Source organism: Macaca nemestrina, chromosome 5 (assembly GCF_043159975.1).
Source record: "Macaca nemestrina isolate mMacNem1 chromosome 5, mMacNem.hap1, whole genome shotgun sequence".
Taxonomy (NCBI): Eukaryota; Metazoa; Chordata; class Mammalia; order Primates; family Cercopithecidae; genus Macaca; species Macaca nemestrina.
The window spans coordinates 133,110,618-133,126,775 of record NC_092129.1 but is presented as its reverse complement, the minus strand read 5'-3'; the positions used below and the strand labels follow the sequence as shown (position 1 = coordinate 133,126,775).

The 16,158-nt window shown below is 35.1% G+C and overlaps 1 pseudogene; it reads left to right on the top strand.

Annotated features, from left to right (window-relative positions):
* Positions 1-1,252: 1,252 nt before the first annotated feature.
* LOC105490939 (caspase-3-like) overlaps positions 1,253-16,158 on the top strand; it is a 29,860-nt pseudogene continuing 14,954 nt past the window's right edge.

The following is a 16,158-nucleotide window of genomic DNA, read 5'->3' as shown; positions in this document are numbered from 1 at the left end:
ACAGGCATGAGACACTGCGCCTGGCCTGCAATTTGATATATTTTTATTCTTTGCATGCATAACTTGCTCCATTGGTTTACATATGTAGCTACCCAAGCACCCAACTGCCGTACTGGTATGAGGTCCAGTGACTCTCTTTTGGTGCTTCTTTCATGTTTTCCTTCTAAAAAGAGACCTTGGGTTTTATTTAGTCTAACAGGATGGCCAGTCTAACTTGTCTTCCTTCCCAAGTGGGGAGCAGACACAAACATTTCTTGCTGCCATAGGGTACATGGTGCAAAAAAGGTCTTTCTTTCCACAAAGGCTCTTTGCACTTTCTTGGGTCTATGGTGGATGGCCCTGTGCCCTCACGAAGGGCTTTCTTTCCAGCTACCTGGTGGCACTCAGCATTATTTCACAGAACACTGGAACTGAGCAGGGTTACAGGACCAGACAAATCAGCACCAGCATTTCCAAAACAGCTGCCCAAGGCTTTGGAACTTGTCTTAAACTAGGAATGTTTAACATTTTTGTGCTATGGACACTTTTGGCACAAGCCTCTGAATCTCATATCAAAATATATTTTAAATGCACAAAATAAAATACATAGGATTACCAAGGAAACCAGTCATAGTGAAATACACTGACCAAATACTGTAATGTAAAAGAAGAACCAATAGCCAACTATCTGATATAGGTGCTTCTCTGTAATGAATGAAATAACATCTAGTGGCATGTCTAATAGTTTCCAAGTTGGAGTAATGAGTATAAATAATATTTTGAGATATCTGTGATGTCTATTAGTGACAGTTATCAATATTATTAATGATGCTGTTGTTTATTTTCTATATTCACAATAGAAAAAATATTAAATTTCAGTTAAATGTATTCTTGTTTCCCTATTTAAATATATGGACCATCTGAATTACATTTATAGAACCCCAGTTTAAACACACCTGTTTTAACTATAGCCAACAGCTTTATTTCGCTTTTTCTTCGGTCTCAGGAGGCTTCCTATCATTTCTTGCCCCTGGTAATTCTCACGGACATATCAGTTTATGTCAATGAATTGTGTTACTTCTGAATTCCAGGGAGACGTTGAAGAATATCAGTCAAAATCTTCCTAGGAGGCCCCTGTATTCTTTAGACAAGTTGATTTTTCACCTTTCCTGTGATTAACTTTGCAGAAGAAGAGCTACAGCGCCTCTGAAGTGATCTTTAGCAAAGACAACAAAACTAACTTCTCCAAGTTAAAAGAGAACTCTACGGACAGATGATAAGCTTAAGGCTCAGAGAGTTTCAGCAACTTGTTCAAAGTTGCACAGCGGGTAGATAGCAGAGCCAGAATGAATACAGGTTTGCCCAATTTCCTAAATTGTACTTCTTTCTGCTATACCATATTGTTTTTCTTTTTATAACCATTGATTATTTATTTATATGGCTACATAATTGCTTGCACCAAGATATCTCATATACTCCATACTGTTTTTCTATGTGAGATAACATGCTCACACTGATCTCAAGGTGCTGACAATATCAAAGAAACTTCTGAAACATAAAAAGGGAATAAAAAATTTTAGAACTATTTTCTGTTTGCAGTTTTTTATTTTACTTTAGCTTGAAATGTGCTATCAAATGACGATATCAACTTTTCTACTGGGAACACTTTTTTCTCAACTAGGAGAGATCTAGATCACAGAAAACCTTTGTGTATCTCCATTTAGATATTCAATAGATATTCCCAAACTTAGGCTTAATTACAGAATCCTAAAATTGATATGAATTTCAAACTTTGCAGACTAAGAAAAAATATATGTATGTGCTTTTAAAATTGAGAATATTGAAACTACATCTCTTTTCTGTTGGGGACTGTTATATATACATATGTATATTATATATAACATATGTTACATATATAAATATATATATTTACATATATAAATATATATATTTATATATTTATAAATATATAAATATGTAACATATGTTACAATAACTTATGTATATTACATATAACATATGTTACATATTTAAATGTAATTATATATGATTATATATGATTGTATGTACATATATATGTAGTTTTTCCGAGGGAAAGCGATTCACTCTACCTCCACATGCATATTAAATGGGCAAATGTCATCAACCAAAGATCAGGCACAAAGTGTTTTCAAATATGATCTTCACCATGTGTAAGTGTTGAGCTAGAGTTTACATTCTATAAAGGCGTCCCCTTTTTTGTGGGTTACTCTTCACTATTGACACTTCCAGAATTTTCAGAACGAGACATCTTACCTGTAGCAGGGATGAACAGAGCCTTGAAAGTGTCAGGATTGTGGCTGAAGGTAATGTTTCATTAAGTACATGGCTAATATTTCCTTCTCTCTTCTTTCATCTTGGTCTGGTATTGTTGAACTGAAGAAATGGGCCGGGCGTGGTGGGTCAATGCAGTAATCCCAGCACTTTGGGAGGCCGAGGTGGGCGGATCACGTGGTCAGGAGATGGCGACGAGATCAAGACCATTCTGGCCAACATGGTGAAACCCTGTCTCTACTAAAAATACACAAATTAACTGGGTGTGTTGGCTCACGCCTGTAATCCCAGCTACTCGGGAGGCTGAGGCAGGAGAATTGCTTGAACTCAGGAGGTGGAGATTTCAGTGAATCGAGATCGCGCCACTGCATTCCAGCCTGGGTGACAGAGCCAGACTCCGTCTCAAAAAAAAAAAAAAAAAAAGAAAAGAAAAAAAAAGAAATGGATCTTCTATGGAGCATATGTGTTGCTTTCCTGCTTTGAAAATGGGGATAATTGCCTGACTTCTTAGCTGGATGATTTATATTACATGTAAAAAAAATTCCTGGTTTAAGAATTAGAATGTCTAGACCACAGTTTTCACACAATTATTTATTATTTCATCCATTAGATTTGAGCATCATGAGGAAAGCCAACTGTTTTATTCACTTATTTTTATTTCTGATTTGACTCATTGTGGAAAATAATGTTATAATTTTACATTTTTCAAAACAATTTTATTGAGATATAATTCACACATCATACATTTCACCCATTTGAAGCATACAATTCAATGGTTTTTGGTACATCCACAGATATGTTTAACCATCACCACAGTACATTTAAAAAAATTCTCATGTATTTATTAGGCATCCGTATTTCTTTTATGAATTATGTGTTTGTAGATTTTGCCCATTTGTCATCTTATTTTTTTTTCCCAACATTTGTTTTAGGTTCAAGGGGTACATGTTCAGGTTTTTTACACGGATAAATTGCATGTCACGGGGGTTTGGTGTACAGATACTTTTGTCACCCAGGTAATCAGCAAAGTACTTGATAGGTAGGTTTTCAGTCCTCACCCTCCTCCCACACTCCACCCTCAAACAGATCTTGGCGTCTATTGTTCCCTTCCTTGTATCCATGTGTACTCAATATTTAGCTTCCACTTAACAAGTGAGAACATGTGGTATTTGGTTTTTGGTTCCTGTATTAGTTCACTTAGGATAATGGCCTCCAACTGCATCCATGTTGCTGCAAAGGACATGATTTTATTTCGTTTTATGGCTGTGTGGTATTTCATGGTGTATATGTACCACATTTTCCTTATGCAGTCCACCATTTATGGGCATCTAGGTTGATTCCATGTCTTTGCTATTACCACAGTCAATTTTAGACATTTTCGTCACCTCAAAAAACACCATATTCTTTAGCAATTCCTACACCCTTTTCCTAGCCCTAAGCCACCACAAATCTACCCTTTCTCTATGGAGTCCCCTATTCTGGACTATCATATGAGTGGAATCATATAGTATGAGGTCTTTTGTGATAGGTGTGTTTTACTTAGCATAATGTTTTCAAGGTCTATCCATTTGTAGCACCTATCAGTACTTCATTACTTTTCACGGCCAAATAATATTTCATTATATGGCTATAACACATTTGTCTATTCATCATTTTCTCGGCAAACATTAGGATTATTTTCAACTTTTGGCTATTATAAATAACGCTGATAGAAACATGAATGTATAAGTTTTTGTTGTAGACATGTGTCTTCATTTTTCTTGAATATATATTAAGTAGAATTGCTGGATCCTATGGTAACTTGACAATTTATCATTTGAGGAATTGCCAACAATTTTCAAAAGTAACTTTTCTCTTTATCTTCTCACCAGAAGTGTATGACTGTTCTGATTTCTTCACATCCTCACCAATATTATTGAGTTTTTATTTTAATCCTAGCTATCCTGGTGCGTGTAAAGTGATGTGTTCTTGTGCTTTTGATCTTCATTTCCCTGACAAACTAATGATGTCAAGCATCTTTTGTGTGCTTTTGTCCATTTGTATAGTATATCTTTCTTGATGAACTGTCTGTTCAGATTCTTTGCTCTTTTTAAAAAAAGAATTGTTGAATTGCACCAAACCACGTTCTCCTTAAGATTGTCACTAACTCATATACCATAAAGTGAATCTCTTAAACTGTCTTTGTCACTGTTTTTCTCATCCTTTATGTGGCAGTGAGGATTCTTGCTTTGTCCACCTGAAGCAATTGTTGTAAGATTTGGTGAGACAGTGTATATAAAGGCAATTTATATACTTTAAAGAGATGAAAAATCTAAGTTATTAAAGAGAAATATGGTGATAATAGATGGGACAGTGTTTTGGATTAAAACTAAAGCCATTGTATAAGTACAATGAACTGTGAAAATGAAGAAATACTATTTAGGCAATAAAGTCATCAAAATGGTTATAGCTCATCAACATTAGGAATCAAGCCAGGCACGGTGGCTCACTCCATAATCCAAACACTTTGAGAGGATGAGGTGAGAAGATTGCTTGAGCCCAGGAGTTCAAGACCAGACTGGGCGACATAGTTGAGACCCTATCTCTACAAAAATACAGAATAAAACAAAAGAGTGGTGGCACACACTTGTGGTCTCAGTTACTTAGGAGGCTGAGGTGAGGACCACTTGGGCATGGGAGGTGGAGGCTGCAGTCAGCTGTGATTATGCCACTGCACTCCAACCTGGGCAACAGAATGAGACTCTGTCTCAAAAGCCAACCAAATAAACAACACGAACAACTACAAAACCCACAAAGAAACAAAACATTAGCAATCAGACAACATTTTTAAATGTTTTATTTTGAATAATTTTAGATTTACAGATGAGTTGCAAAGATAACAGAGAGTCTCTTATTGCCCTATGTTCACTTTCCTCTATGTTAACATCTAACATAATCATAGTATAATGACAAAAATCAAGATATTAACATTGTTATAATACTATTAACTAAACACCAGACTTTTCACTAGAATAATTTTTCTGTTCCAGAGTCCAATCCTGGGTCCTACACTGCATTTAGTCACCACAATTTCTTAGTCTCCTATATTTTATGACAGTTCCTCAGTCTTTCCTTGTCTTTCATAATCTTGACTCTTTTGAAGAGTACTAGTCAGATATATTGTAGAATATTCTTCAGGTGGGGTTTGCTGATATTTTCTCATAATTGGACTGGGGTTATACATTTTTGGGTTGACAATTACAGAGGTGGAATGCCCTTGTCATCACATCATATCAGGGGGTACTTGATATAAATATGCATTACCATTGGTGACATAAATCTTGATTACTTGGTCAAGGTAGAGAAGAGTTTTAATTTTGAAATATTCTCTCTCCACAGCCTTGGCAAGAGAGGATTATGTCCCAAACATATATTCCTAATTTTACTAATAATAAATGACTGTGGTAACCACTACACAAAATAAAATAAAGAACAAAAGAGAAAGAGGAGCTAGAGAAAGAGAAAGTGGTAGAGAAGGAGAGCAAGGGGACAGAAACCTACGTGTGGGTTCCAGAGAGATCCCGCCTGATTAGTGTCCTGGCAGTTGGGCCCATGGGAGTACACAGCTTAAGTGAAGGGGAAGTCACATAAACCAGACACGGCCTTGAGCAAGCTGCTTTTCAAAGATAAGGTTAGAATGGAAGGACTTCCCAGAAAATATGACAGATCTTTATTTCTTTTTTTTTCTTCCAGAACTTGGTCTCATTCCCCACTGTATTTTATCAGCATGCCTCAGCTTGCTGAGCCTTAGACACAGATGTGTCTTCAGAGTAAGCATTTGGTGGCATTTTTAACATCTACTGGCACCTTATACCTGCAAGGCTCTTTACCCATGCTAACTACAATCCTTAAAACAGTGCAGCAAAATAGGGTTTTTAATTTTTTTCTCCTATTGTCATTATACAAATGAGAAAACTAAGACATGAAATGACTGTTGAAGTCTAATGCCATTTAGAAAATTCCAGTATCCACATTAAAATGAAAGTCAGTCAGTCTGACTCTAAAACTGTGTCATTCTTTTTCTTCGACTCAATTGGTTTTAATGCTCTTCTACTGTCTTTCAGATATTACTTATATCCTAGAAAAAGTGCTTCTCTTAATAGAAATATAAATAATTACATAGATCTATAGATCTATATTTACATATATTTATAGTTTTTAGATGATAAAATCTAAAGTTTTTTTTTTAATTATTCATACCATACAGAACAATGTAAAGTATGAATGTCCACTCATTCACTCTTACGCTGCTGGCAAGAGTTTGATATTCATCTTTCTGATCTCCTTCTATACATTTATACATAAATATGTTCTCATATACATATTTCTGATTTTATAATATCAACATTATAATATAATACTTTAAAAACTTCACCACGTGTCTTGGTATATCAGTTTTACCTTTTTAGTTTTAAAGATGGTAAACATATTTCATGGCATAGATGGGTCACATGTATTGATATTTTGATAGAACATCAATAAAGGTTTTTATTAGAGGATTACAACCTAAATAGAAATTGCATGCTGAAACTTCAGGGATTATAACAAGCAGGGAAGGGAGACGTTTAGGAGTATTTTGGAGCCTTCAGTATAAATCAATGTTTAGAGCCTCAGACCTCGAACCCAGACTTCCTATTTCCCTATCCTAACTACAGTGTTGACTTGATGTGTGAATCTGTGCAAGTCACAAATTCTGTAATTGGTTTCGTTCTCTAAAACATGCGAATAATAATGACTTTGCAGAGTCATAATGAAGTCACAATAAGGATCATAATGTTACTGAGTACAAAATTACAAAGAAAGCCTGAGACACAGTAGGGACACAGTAAGTGCAATATTACTTTTATTTTGTCATTTTTGGCTATCCACATTCAAGACTCTTTCTATTTTGAAGGAATTTTAAAATAAGAGCCTTGTTTCCTACTGTTGAGTCTCTCATTGGGGCAGATATTTCCAATCCTCGCCTCCAGCCATTTGCCAGGTTAAAATCTATGACTTTAGCTTGGTTAGTTGGATTCTCATGTCTAGAACTTAGAGAATTTCAAAGGCAGTTAATGAAGAATGCATGGGAATTGAAAACTTGGGGGATGTTTGTGACAGCAGTAGTGGCATTTTTGTAAACTAGAATATTCTTATGGTATTATTAGCCTGTGACATCAGCTTGCTTTGGTGGGACTTGTTTCGTGACTTTGGGTTTCAAGGCTGAAGTTGATTTTGTGAGCTTCCTGGTACCCTCCCAACAAATGCCATTTTCTCCACAGAGATTTGGTTTCTGTAGTTTGTAACTAAGAATATTGGTGATTCAGTATCGTCTCTGTACCCTCTGTAATCTCACTATTCACTCAAAACATTTATTGAGGACTTCCTCTGTATTGGAAAAAAAAAATCTATAGTATATGATATTGCCTCTCCATAACAAATTCAGAGAGGTTGAATTTAGGGTGTTTTTGCAAGTCAGAATCAAGAGATTGTTTATCTATAAACACACATTTCTGGAGAAAAGAAAGTCATGTTAAGCTAAATAAAAAATTTTGCCTATTAATGTTTTTAAAAAGTTTTTTAAATTCAGTAATTTTGTTTTGCAATCATTTTGCATGTAGGAAAAGCAAATTAGTAGGTATTATCCAGGTGTAATAACTGTAATTTCTGGTTTTGATTGAATTTCTACAGACTCCCTTTCAAATTGGCATTGGATTATTCTTATGGCTAGAACAGTCTGTCAATTTACAGTGGCTTCTGCCGACACAATGCATCAGCTTAAGACTCTTTCCCTTTTATCTGACTCAAACCCAACTTCTCAACTACAGAAAGGAAACCTCAGATTTTATGTGAAAAACTGATATTAATTTGTCCATTATGCTTCCTCTACCTTTTGCTTGGAAAGATCACTTCCTTTAGAGTTTTTGTGGTCCATTTAATGCTTCCCTGTACTGTTATTATAAACCAGATTTTATCCAAATATTTGAATGAAAGAAGTCAACACGCTGGTTGATTTGCTCTGGTTCCCACAATCTGTAGGATGGGGTCTAATCATAGGGTGAAAATCGTACCAGTGATCAATTTGATTATAATTTCTGGGTGGCAGGATTATGGATAATCATAAATGTGATTCTTATATTTTTATATTTTCAAATTTTCTTAAACTTATATGCATTATTTTTATAGTAATGAAGACACTATAAACATTTAAAAACATTGATATGTTAGAGGAACCAGTAGGGATATAAAAATAAGCTAAAATTTTTGCAAACTCTAACTCAAAAGGACGTTTATTTCTCATTCGTGGCAAAAATGAAAGGCCTTGGAACCAAAATTGTGAAGTCACATAAAAATACTTAAAGATCTTTATGTGCCTTCTTTAGCCTAGGAATGTGCCTAACTTTGGAACAGCTCCATGGCTTGCAGTACACCTTGATTCATCATCTCATTTAACAGTGTACCTATTATCCCCATAGGCAAACACAGGAAGTTACTCTTTCATATTTAGGCTTGTGGATACACAACATATTGTGTTTCTTGAACTTGGAGAAAACAGATTGTTTTAAGTTAATGAATACATTTATGACAGACCCCTTCAGTTGCAAGTCACAATGTGACTGAATCATCATTAATACAACAATGAATTTGGCTGTTATTTAGGCAAATGGGATATCAGCAAAATATAAGGCATTTTTTTAATTTTAAGCAAATAAATCTCTATATCTGGCTTTTAGCTACTATGAAAGAGAGGGCCAACTACTTGGAAAAGAAATACAAGGGCCACGTGGAAAAATGAAATGTTTCTGGACAATTTGTAAGTTAAATAAAAATCAGTGAGCATAGATTTACTAAAGAAAGACTGCTCTTGCTTATATGTACCATTGATTAATATCTTAAAAGTCCATTTATCAGATCTATAACTAGCAAATAGTTATTTATGAGTTTACCTTTTCCCCATCAAGGTCTACAGTTATCCTCAATTTAAGTTGAAAATAAGAGGCTAAATATATTGTTTTGTTTCCTAACAACAACAATAAGAGAAAATTAGAATGGAAACATCAAGATTCTTCATCCTCTGATTGTGTCTGGTTCCTACCCAGTTTAGTTAATTTAGTCAAGCTATCAGAAAACTTAAAAGTTAAAGAACATCAAATTTATTGTTTTAGATAACTATTAAAAAAGTAAATACATTATTATTTTAAAATTATATTTGTTTATATCTACAACTGTATTGACCTTTTTGCCTAAATTGGCTAATTAAACAAACCAGCAATTTACTCAAAATTTACTCCACCTAACTCAATTTACTGAACCAGTTGAAAGGATCAACATAATTATAATCTGTGACTTACTGTTTTTACCCACAAGCCCAGCTAACAGAGAGATAGCGGCATTGGGAGGCAGGGATTATGGGAGAAAAATTGGTTTCAGTAACAAGTAAGAAAGAAAGAAAGAAAAAAAAAAGAGAAAAAGACAGGGGAAAAAGAGAGAGAGAGGGAGGAAAAGAAGAAGGAAAACCAGCTGTTGTGGGTTACATTGTGCCTCTGTCTCCACCCCTTAAGATAGGTTGAAGTCCTAACCCCCAGTACCTGTGAGAATGACCTCATTTGGAAATAGGGTTTTTGCAGATGTAATCAAATTAAGATAAGGTAATATTGAATTGGGGTAGGCCTAAATCCAATAACTGGTGTCCTTCTAAAAAGAGAGATTCGAAGAAACAGAGGAAACACACACAGAGGGTAGACAGACAGCAAGGTGAAGTATGCAGGCAGAAACCAGAGTGAAGCAGCTACAAACCAAGGAATGCCAAGAAGAGCCGTCACCAGAAGTTAGGAGATAAGCATGAATGGTTTCTCTCCCCACAGCCTCCAGAAGAAACTATCCTGCTATACTTCGGTTTTGGATTCTGGTCTCTAGACTTGTGAGAGAGTAAATTCTGTCGTTTTAAGCCACTCAGTTTGTGGTACTTTGTTACAGCAGCCCTAGGAAATTAACATGGCAGCTACCCAGTTTCATAGTTTTCCTGTCCTCGTCTTCAAAATAAAGAGCATGGAATACTTCTCAGGGCTCCCTTGCTGAAATGGGTCTTTTCCAGACAGAAGAAGCATCTACAATTTGGGAAATCCTACAACAAAACTTTTTTCATCTTAGGATTTACTGTACAAATCAGACACAATTTTAAATTAAGACATGTAGAGTCATACTAGGAAATAAATTCTTCTAGTGTATCAGCTTCCTTGAAAAGTTTCTCTATCATGAACTATTTTGTTAAGGATTAATGTTTTGTTATTTTATAAAAACAGTAATTTTTTTTATATTATACATTCTCTCCCAAGAATTTTGAGGACCTTCTGGGTGGTGTCTCACCTACAGTGATGAAGAAAATTTTGCCAGCAGTAGTCACTATTCTGCTTCACATGATAGAATGGTAGTGGCTCTACTGGGTCCTGTAGTTTCTGAGTGTTGCTGTTACTTCACCTGTGTTCTCGCTCAGACGCAATAATTTTCTTCCTTTGTAATCACCTTGTAGTTTCTGCTGTGGTTATAATGCCCCAGGGGATATTGCAAACCCATGACTCTTGTTAGTTACAGCTATTAAGGGATACTCCCCTGAATACTGTCACCTTTCTTGCTGTTCTTCTAGGACAACAGTTTCTACCTGGTGGTTCCCAATCCCCTGCTGAGTACAGAAGTCCCTAATAGTTTCTGTTGGTCTTCCATCATGTTACTACTTTGCTTTTCTCTACCAAGCCCTGTTGTCTTTCCTGATGCCAGCATCTTCCTCCAGGCATGGCAGCACCAGTGCTGCTTCACCAGGTATAGCAATTCCCACTAGGTGCTTTGCTCAGCCCATGCCACTGTTAGTGATGAAAGCAGAGGAGCAGATGTCAGGGTGGGCACAGAATGATTCCTCTATCCTCTGTATTGCTTTGTAATACAAGTGTTCCCAAGGTGCTACCTATAATGGAGCTTTATGGAAATCAGTGAATTAGATCTTTCATTTTTAACTTAATGGACAGTTATTACCTTTATTCTGTTGGAAAGAAACCAGTAAAGTTGGAGATATCAAAGAGAGTGGAGAAAGGATAGATAATGGATGAAGTAAACTCCAGGAGAGAGGAGGGTTGGGGCTCAGAACACAGGTTAACTTTGAACAGAAGGTGCATCACCCTGTTAAAAGACAAGAATTGTAAGGAGAGATTTGCATATCAGTTAGCCATTGGTGTTGGACTCCAGGTTCAAATCTAGATTTCGTCTCTTATTAGCTCAGTATCTGTGGGCACAATATTTAATCTGTCCTCATCTCTGAAATGAAAATAATAATAGTTTTCAACTTATTGTGCCGTTAAAAGGCTATTACATGTGAGACAGTGCATGTGACTGATGCATCTAGCATTGTGCACACAAGAAAATGCATTTAAAGTTCTTAGCACAGAACCTAGCACATAGTAAGGCCTTTCAGAATGTGCTATTATTAAGAGTATATATATATATATACTCTTATATATATTATATATATATATATATCTCCATATATACACACACACATACACATACAGAAAAGTTATGGTAATACCTTTCCTGCCTACTGCCCCCCATCTTTTATAGTGAAATGGAAAGCAAGGTCTTAATTTAATATAAAGCCCAGTAAGACTATTTAATGAATTAATAACTGTGCCTTAATTGCTTAAAACATGAATTAAATTTTTCTCTACTTGGGTAATTCTACTTCCCAATTTAAACTTTTGTGTGCATTAAGAGTCATGCCAAAATACTGATTGGTCAAGAAATAAAAGTAGAGAATAATCTTTGAAAAGGTGCAAGACAGTGGTCTATTACTCAAAGTAAGCAAGGTAGGAGAAAGAGATGAATGAAGTTATTAAAACATTTGAAGTTGAGGAAAAAAAGAGATGGTTTAAAGCCTTAGTTTCATCGTTGTTTTTAAACTTTTGAATACATGATAACTTTATCTTCTGAAAGCTGATTTCTGTCAAGGCGGGGGACTTAAGAGGGAAGGCAAGGCGACTTTTGGATAATGTCACATAATATTCATAGACAAAACAGTAATGTTCTTTTACTACTCTGAATGATATCAAATGTTGGGACAAGGCTTTTTTGGTATTGCTTGACTCCTGGATGTGTGTGAAATCAATGGAGAGTTACACATCCTCCTCCAAAAAGGCCTTTTTTCAAGGTATTGCTAGTGATCTGCAACATACAGTGCCTTGGAGACTGCTATGACTTACAATCAACTTGTCTTTCATCTGGTGAACTGTTTGCCATGCTATATGTATCTACTATATTCTGAGCTGATGTAGCAGCTTGAGATGTCCAACCCTTACAGAAATACAGAAATGTATTGCATTATACATTATATACTGTATAAATTATGAACACTTCTGAAAACTGCTACTCTCTTAACTTACTCCAGACTTCCCCTCTCTCAGGAATAATTGTTTATTCTTCACAGTCCAACCATGTTCTATTCTTTTAAATACTATTTTTTCCCTTTACAAGTCTTGTGTTCAGCATCTTCTGCTCCTTAACACTTTAAGCCAAAAATTATTAAGTGTAACAATGAGCTCCTCAAAATCTAGCTCTTCTCTACCTAGTCAAATCATTACACATACCTTCTTAAGTATGCTGTTCACAATAAAGCTAGGCCAGAGTCACTTCTTTTTTCCGTGACTTTTGTTTTGGATTTAAATCTTTACTTTTACTGTCTAAGAGGGCCATCACTGTCCTCTTAAAAAACTATCTTCCATCCATTTATCATTGTCCCCACTCAATTTTTATCCTCTGCAATATCTTTTCTAATTACAGTCTGTTCTCTGTATCTGTGGGTTCGGCATTTGTGGATTTGAAAATATTAAGAAAAAAGTTCCATATTGAATCTATGCAAATGAAATGAGGTGTAAGCATTGTATTAGATATTACAAGCAATCTAGCAATCATTTAAAGTTTACGGGAGGATGTGTACAGGTTATATACAAATACTAGGTTATTTTACATAAGAACTTGAGCATCTGCAAACTTTGGTGTCTGAGGGGATCCTGGAACAAATCCCCATAGACACCAAGGGATGGCTGTGCTCCATTCCCCATTCCCTTCAATGACCTACTACACCCTCACCCCTTTTATATTTTTCTTCAATTTTAACATTTAAGCATAACCACTTGATATTGTTTATTATTTTGCATATATATTTAGTGTTCCAAATCAGTTTAAAGACTTTGAGAAGCAGAATATGTGTTATGCATTTATCTTGCTCACGTTGAACTAGATAGTAAGTATAGCATTCCAAGGAATGCTAAAACACTTTTACATTTCTCAACACTATTGCTTACACCAATCCAGACACAGGTGGGAAAATTTGTAAAACTAGGCTAGGCCAGAGATTTTTTAACCTTTTTTTGTGCCGTAGAGACTTTTGAGAATCTAATGAAAAGTTTTATTGCTTTTCATGAGAAATCGTCAAATATTCATTTCTGCAATATTTTGCGTACACTATCAAAGGATTCATGAATCTTTCAGAGTAACTTTCCCATGAACTTTGGCATAAAAACCTCTGAAACAGAGCATATAGGGTAAGTAGTTCTTGACTTAATAATCTTCATAATTTTATCTCTATTTTGTCTATTCAAATATGACAATTTTCTCTATATTTTGTCTATTCAGATATGACTCATAGAACTTGCTTTGATGCAAGATTGTCTCAGATCTGGTTTTCAGAGACTTTTAAATACCACTGATGAATAATTATTTAATAACATTGATTATGAAAAACACTCCCCCTTGTAGCAAAACTACAGACTGTAGATGCCTTGGAACACTGCCCATTCATAAAAGGTTACCTGAGGAAACTGTTTTTCAAGGTGAAATGACAACCAGTGCCATGTGAGATTAAAGTTTAAGAATAATATGATAATTTATTGAGCACTTATAACTCTGTTAGCTGATAAGCACTTTTCCTGTATTCTCTCACTGAATCCTCATAACCACTTGATACAATAGGCATTATTTTACTCTCTTTTCTTAAATAAAGAATCTCAAGGCCCAAGAAACTGAGGAACTTGACCTAAGTCACAGTGCTAGTAAATGTTGGAATTAGAATTTGAGCTCATTGAATTGTCTCTGGAGCCTCTTCCCATAATCATGATGCTATATTACCACTTTGATTTTGAATGGCTCTGCATAACCATTGTATCCTGAGTACCATGAAATGCAATTCTATTTGTTTAGGCAGAAGACATTTTGTCCTTAATCTAGCTCTAGCTACAATCATTCACAGCCCTCAAATTAATCAGTATTTATAGAATAGCACTGTCATTCCTACACTGAAAGAGTTTTTTGTTACCGTGAAAGAAGGAAGAAGACCAGCACTTATCGCAGTACTCCTGAAAGTTTGTCAGTGCCCTTTAGTACAAAATATGCCTTTCATTTTAAAATCACTTTGTAGTTTTCCTTTTCTCTTGTGCAGTTCTGTGCAGGGAATTTTACTGACTCTTACTTCAAAAGGGAAAATTGTGATGGATAATTGAAAGAGCAAAGACTTCTGACTCTAAATTTAGCATTCTCTGTATTTTATTCAATATTACTATTCTTGTAGGCTTTGAAAGTTATAAGATAGTCCCAAGCTCTTGATAGAGTAAAGCAGTAGGTAAATGGCTGTATTTAAAAATATTATAAGATTTTGGGATACTCAGTTATATCTGTGACCAGCTTTGGTTTTAAAATCAAGAGCCATTAAATCTTCACAAAATAATAAGTTTAGGTTATCATGATTCAATACATTTTTAGATAATCTATTCTCTAAAAATAATCTTCCTTACTTTCTTCCTTCCTCCCTTCCTTCCTCCCTTCCTTTCCTTCCTTCCTTCCTTCCTTCCTTCCTTCCTTCCTTCCTTCCTTCCTTCCTTCCTTCCTTCCTTCCTTCCTTCCTTCCTTCCAACTCTTTCACTTCCTTTCCCTTCCCTTTTCTCTTTTCTTTTCTTTTTTCTTTTCTATCTTTCTTCTTTCTCTCTGTCTCTCTTCACCACGTCCAATCTCTTTCTTCTTCTTCTTTTTCTTTTGTAATGAGAATACTTAGTCCACTCTCTTAGCAAATTTCAAGCACACAACACAGAGTGGTCAGTTGTAGTTACCATGCTATACATTAGATCTCCAGAACTTACTTATTTTGCTTAACTGATACTTTGTACCTTAAAACAACATCTCCCAGATTTTTCCTCCTTCTTTCCCTTGGCAACCACCATTCTACTGTCTGCTTCTGTGGCGTTGACTATTTTAGATTCCACATGTAAGTGAAATTATCCACTAATTCTCTTTCTGTGTCTGACTTTTTTAACTTAACATAATGTCCTCCACATTGATTCATGTTGTCACAAATGGCAGGAGTACTTTAAACTGAATAATATTCCATTTGGTATATATTCCACATTTTATAAAATTGATAATTTTAAGTTATCAAATAATTAGATAGGCATATTATTGCTAGAAAGGAGACAGAAAGCCAGTGATGTAAAATTATTCCTTTCAGGAAGAATTTTTGAATTCTCGGTTTAAAATCTAGTATTAAAGTACAGTACTAGATATAAATCTATACTACTAGATTGAACTAGATTTATAGTACTCTGTATATATATGTGTTGCATATATTTTGTGTATATATACGCCATATGTATTTTGCTTGCTATTTTAAAATATAAATTTGTACATTTTCATCCTTTCTTTCTCAATATCTTTCTTCTTATTTCTCCTCACAGATTAATAAAGTGTGCTGTAAGAATTAGGAGATGACAAAACATTTATAGGGGCTTCCCACCCCTTCAAGGGACTTTGTGAAGA